Below are 6,000 nucleotides of genomic sequence, written 5' to 3'. Positions count from 1 at the left end.
AACATAATAAAGGCCATATATTACAAACCCACAGCCAACATCGTCCTCAATGGTGAAAAACTGAAAGCATTTCCACTAAGATCAGGAAAAAGACAAGGTTGCCCACTCTCACCACTCTTATTCAACATAGTTTTGGAAGTTTTAGCCACATCAGTCAGAGAAGAAAAGGAAATAAAAGGAATCCAAATCAGAAAAGAAGAAGTAAAGCTGTCACTGTTTGCAGATGACATGATACTATACATAGAGAATCCTAAAAATGCTACCAGAAAACTACTAGAGCTAGTCAATGAATTTGCTAAAGTAGCAGAACACAAAATTAATGCACAGAAATCTCTGGCATTCCTATACACTAATGATGAAAAATCTGAAATTGAAATCAAGAAAACACTCCCATTTACCACTGCAACAAAAAGAATAAAATATCTAGGAATAAACCTACGTAAGGAGACAAAAGACCTGTATGCAGAAAATTATAAGACACTGATGAAAGAAATTAAAGATGATACAAATAGATGGAGAGATATACCATGTTCTTGGATTGGAAGAACCAACATTGTGAAAATGACTCTACTACCCAAAGCAATCTACAGATTCAATGCAATCCCTATCAAACTACCACTGGCATTTTTCACAGAACTAAAACAAAAAATTTCACAATTTGTATGGAAACACAAAAGACCCCGAATAGCCAAAGCAATCTTGAGAACGAAAAACGGAGCTGGAGGAATCAGGTTCCCTGACTTCAGACTATACTACAAAGCTACAGTAATCAAGACAGTATGGTACTGGCACAAAAACAGAAAGATAGATCAATGGAACAGGATAGAAAACCCAGAGATAAACCCACGCACATATGGTCACCTTATCTTTGATAAAGGAGGAGATGTACCATGGAGAAAGGACAGCCTCTTCAATAAGTGGTGCTGGGAAAACTGGACAGGTACATGTAAAAGTATGAGATTAGATCACTCCCTAACACCATACACAAAAATAAGCTCAAAATGGATTAAAGACCTAAATGTAAGGCCAGACACTATCAAACTCTTAGAGGAAAACATAGGCAGAACACTCTATGACATAAATCACAGAGTCTGTCACATAGAGTGAAGTAAGTCAGAAAGAGAAAGACAAATACAATATGCTAACACATATATATGGAATTTAAGGGAAAAAATATGTCATGAAGAACCTAGAGGTAAGGCAGGAATAAAGACACAGACCTACTCTGGACTTGGAGAATGGACTTGAGGATATGGGGAGAGGGAAGGGTAAGCTCTGACAAAGCGAGAGAGAGGCATGGACATATATACACTACCAAACGTGAAGTAGATAGGTAGTGGGAAGCAGCTGCATAGCACAGGGAGATTAGCTCTGTGCTTTGTGACCGCCTGGAGGGGTGGGATAGGGAGGGTGGGAGGGAGGGAGACGCACGAGGGAAGAGATATGGGAACATATGTATATGTATAACTGATTCACTTTGTTATAAAGCAGAATGTAACACACCATTGTAAAGCAATTATACTCCAAAAAAGATGTAAAAAAACAAACAAACAAACAAAAAAGGCAGTTCTAAGCAGGAAGCTTATAGTAATACATGCTTACCTCAGGAAACAAGAAAAATCTCAAATAAACAACCTAAACTGACACCTGAAGCAACTGGAGAAAGAAGAATAAACAAAACCCAAAGTTAGTAGAAGGAAAGAAATCATAAAATCAGAACAGAAATAAATGAAATAGAGATGAATAAAACAACAGAAATGATCAATGAAACTAAATGAAACTAAAATCTGGATCTTTGAAAAGATAAACAAAATTGATAAACCTTTAGAACCCTCATCAAGATAAAGAGGGAGAGGGTTCAAACCAATAAAATTAGAAATGAAACAGGAGAAGTTACAACAGACACCACAGAGATACAGAGCATCATAAGAGACTACTACAAGCAACTATATGCCAATAAAATAGACAACCTAGAAGAAGTGGACAAATTCGTAGAAAGATACAATCTCCCAAGGCTGAACTAGGATGAAATAGAAAATATGAACAGACCAATCACAAGTACTGAAATTGAATCTGTGATTTTAAAACTTGCAACAAACAAAAGTCCAGGACCGGCTGGCTTCACAGGTGAATTCTACCAAACATTCAGAGAATAGTTAACACCTACCCTTCGAAAACTATTCCAAAAAATTGCAGAGGAAGGAACACTCCCAAATTCATTCTATTAGGCCACCATCATGCTGATACCAAAACCAAAGACACCACAAAGAAAGAAGATTACAGGCCAATATCACTGATGAACATAGACACAAAAATCCTCAACAAAATACTACCAAACTGAATGCAACAATATGTTAAAGGGATTATACACCATCATCAAGTGAGATTATCCCAGGATGCAAGGATTTTTCAATATCTGCAAATCAATCAGCATGATATACCACATTAACAAACTGAAGAATAAAAACCATATGATCATCTCAATAGCTACACAAAAAGCTTTTGACAAAACTCAACACCCACTTATGATAAAAAATCTCAAGCAAGTGGGCAGAGAGGGAAAATACCTCAACATAATAAAGACTATATATGACAAACTTACAGCTAACATCATACTCAATGGTGAAAATCTGAAAGCATTTCCTCTAAGGTCAGGAACATGTCCACTCTCGCCAGTTTTATTCAACATAGTTTTGGACGTCTTACCCAAGACAATCAGAGAATAAAAAGAAATAATGGGAATCCAAAGTGGAAAAGAAGAAGTGAAACAGTCACTGCTTGCAGATGACATGATACTGTACATAGAGAATCGTAAAGATGCTACCAGAAAACTACTAGAGCCCATCAATGAATTTGGTAAAGTTGCAGGATACAAAATAAATACACAGAAATCTGTTGCATTTCTATACACTAACAATGAAAGATCATAAACAGAAATTAAAGAAACAATCCCATTTAGCACAGCATCAAAAAGAATAAAATACCTAGGAATATACCTACCTAAGGAGACAAAAGATCAGTACTCCAAAAACTATAAGACACTGATGAAAAAAAATCGAAGATGACACAAACAGATGGAAAGGTATACCAGATTCCTGGATTGGAAGAATCAACATTGTGAAAATGACTATACTACCCAAAACAATCTACAGATTCAATTCAATCCCTATCAAATTACCAATGGCATTTTTCCCAAAACTGGAACAAAAATTCTTTTAATTTGTATGGAGACTCAAAAGACCCCAAATAGCCAAAGTAATCTTGAGAAAGAAAAACAGAGCTGGAGGAATCACGTTCTCTGACTTCAGACTATACAAGAAAGGTACAGTCATCAAAACAGTACAGTACTGGCACAAAACCAGAAATATACATCAATGGAAAAAGATAGAAAGCCCAGAAATAAACACACACACCTATGGTCAATTAAACTATGACAATGAGGCAAGACTATACAATGGAGAAAAGACTCTTCAATAAATGGTGCTGGGAAAACTGGACAGCTACATGTAAATGAATGAAATTAGAACACTCCCTAACACCATACACAAAAATAAACTCAAAATGGATTAGAGACCTAAATGTAAGACCAGACACTATAAAACTCTTAGAGGAAAACATAGGAAGAACACTCTTTGACATAAATCACAGCAAGAGCATTTTTCATCCACATCCTAGAGTAATGGAAATAGAAACAAAAATAAACAAATGGGACCTAATGAAACTTAAAAGCTTTTGTGCAGCAAAGGAAACCATAAACAAGACGAAAAGACAACCTTCAGAATGGGAGAAAATATTTGCAAACGAATCAATGGACAAAGGATCAATCTCCAAAATATATAAACAGCTCATGCAGCTCAATATTAAAAAAACAAACAACCCAATCCAAAAATGGGCAGAAGACCTAAATAGACATTTCTCCAAAGAAGACATACAGATGGCCAAGAAGCACACGAAAAGCTGCTCAACATCACTAATTATTAGAGAAATGCAAATCAAAATTAACATGAGGTATCACCTCACACCAGTTAGAATGGGCATCAACAGAAAATCTAGAAACAATAAATGCTGGAGAGGGTGTGGAGAAAAGGGAACACTCTTGCACTGTTAGTGGGAATGTAAATTGATACAGCCACTATGGAGAACAGTATGGAGGCTCCTTAAAAAACTAAGAATAGAACTACCATATGATCCAGCAATCCCACTACTGGGCATATACCCTGAGAAAACCATAATTCAAAAAGAGTCATGTACCAAAATGTTCATTGCAGCTCTATTTACAATAGCCAGGACATGGAAGCAACCTAAGTGTCCATCTACAGATGAATGGATAAAGAAGATGTGGCACATATATACAATGGAATATTACTCAGCCATAAAAAGAAATGAAATTGAGTTATTTGTAGTGAAGTGGATGGACCTAGAGTCTGTCATACAGAGTGAAGTAAGTCAGAAAGAGAAAGACAAATACCATATGCTAACACATATATATGTAATCTAAAAGAAAAAAATGGTCATGAAGAACCTAGGGGCAAGATGGGAATAAAGATGCAGACCTACTGGAGAATGGACTTGAGGACATGGGGAGAGAGAAGGGTAAGCTGGGACAAAGTGAGAAAGTGGCATGGACATATATACACTACCAAATGTAAAACAGATAGCTAGTGGGAAGCATCAGCATAGCACAGGGAGATCAGCTTGGTGCTTTGTGACCACTTAGAGGGGTGGGATACGGAGGGTGGGAGGGAGGGAGATGCAAGAGGGAAGAGATAAGGGGATATATGTATATGTATAGCTGATTCACTTTGTTATGAAGCAGAAACTAACACACCATTGTTAAGCAATTATACTCCAATAAAGATGTTGGAAAAAAAAATGGGCAGAAGACTTAAATAGACATTTCTCCAAAGAAGACATACAGATGGACAACAGGCACATGTAAAGATGCTCAACATCGCTAATTATTCAAGAAATGCAAATTAAAACTACAATGAGGTGTCACCTCACACCAGTCAGAATGGCCATCATCAAAAAGTCTACAAACAATAAATGCTGGAAAGGATGTGGAGAAAAGGGAACCCTGTTGCACTGTTGGTGGGAATGTAAATTGATACAGCCACTATGGAGAACAGTATGGAGGTTCCTTAAGAAACTAAAAATAGAACTACCATACAACACAGCAATCCCATTACTGGGCATATATCCGCAGAATAACATGGTTTGAAAAGAAAAATGCACCCCAATGTTCATTGCCGTGCTGTTTACAACAGCAAAGACATGGAAGCAACCTAAATGTCCATCGACAGATGAACAGATAAAGAAGATGTGGTATATATATATACAATGAAATATTACTCAGCCATTAAAAAGAATGAAATAATGCCATTTGCAGCAACATGGATGGACCTGGACATCATCATACTGAGTGAAATAAGTCAGACAGAGAAAGGCAAATATCATTTGATATCACGTATATGTGGACTCTAAAGAAAATGATACAAACGAACTTATTTAGAAAACAGAAACAGACTCACAGAGAACAAACCTATGGTTACCAGGGGGAGGGGTGGGGGAGAGGGACAGATTGGGAGTTTGGGATTGACACATACACACTGCTATATTTAAAATACATAATCAACAAGGACCTACTGTATAGCACAGGGAACTTTGCTCAGTACTCTGTAATAACCTAAATGGGAAAAGAATTTGAAAAAGAATAGATACATGTATATGTATAACTGAATCACTTTGCTGTACACCTGAAACTAAAAGAACATTGTTAATCAACTATGCTCCAATATAAAATTTAAAAATTTTTTTAAAGGCATTTAAAAGCGTAATGACCTGTGGAGCTGCAAGAACTCTCATTCATTGCTGGTGGGAATGCAAAATGGGGCAGCCAGTTTGGAAGATAATTTGGCAATTTCTTACAAAACTAAATACCATTCAGTAATTGTGCTCCCTGGCATTTATCCAAAAGGAGTTCACAACATATTCACACAA

This window comes from Orcinus orca, chromosome 7 (genome assembly GCF_937001465.1).
Source record: "Orcinus orca chromosome 7, mOrcOrc1.1, whole genome shotgun sequence".
NCBI lineage: Eukaryota > Metazoa > Chordata > Mammalia > Artiodactyla > Delphinidae > Orcinus > Orcinus orca.
This window is presented reverse-complemented; position numbering follows the sequence as displayed.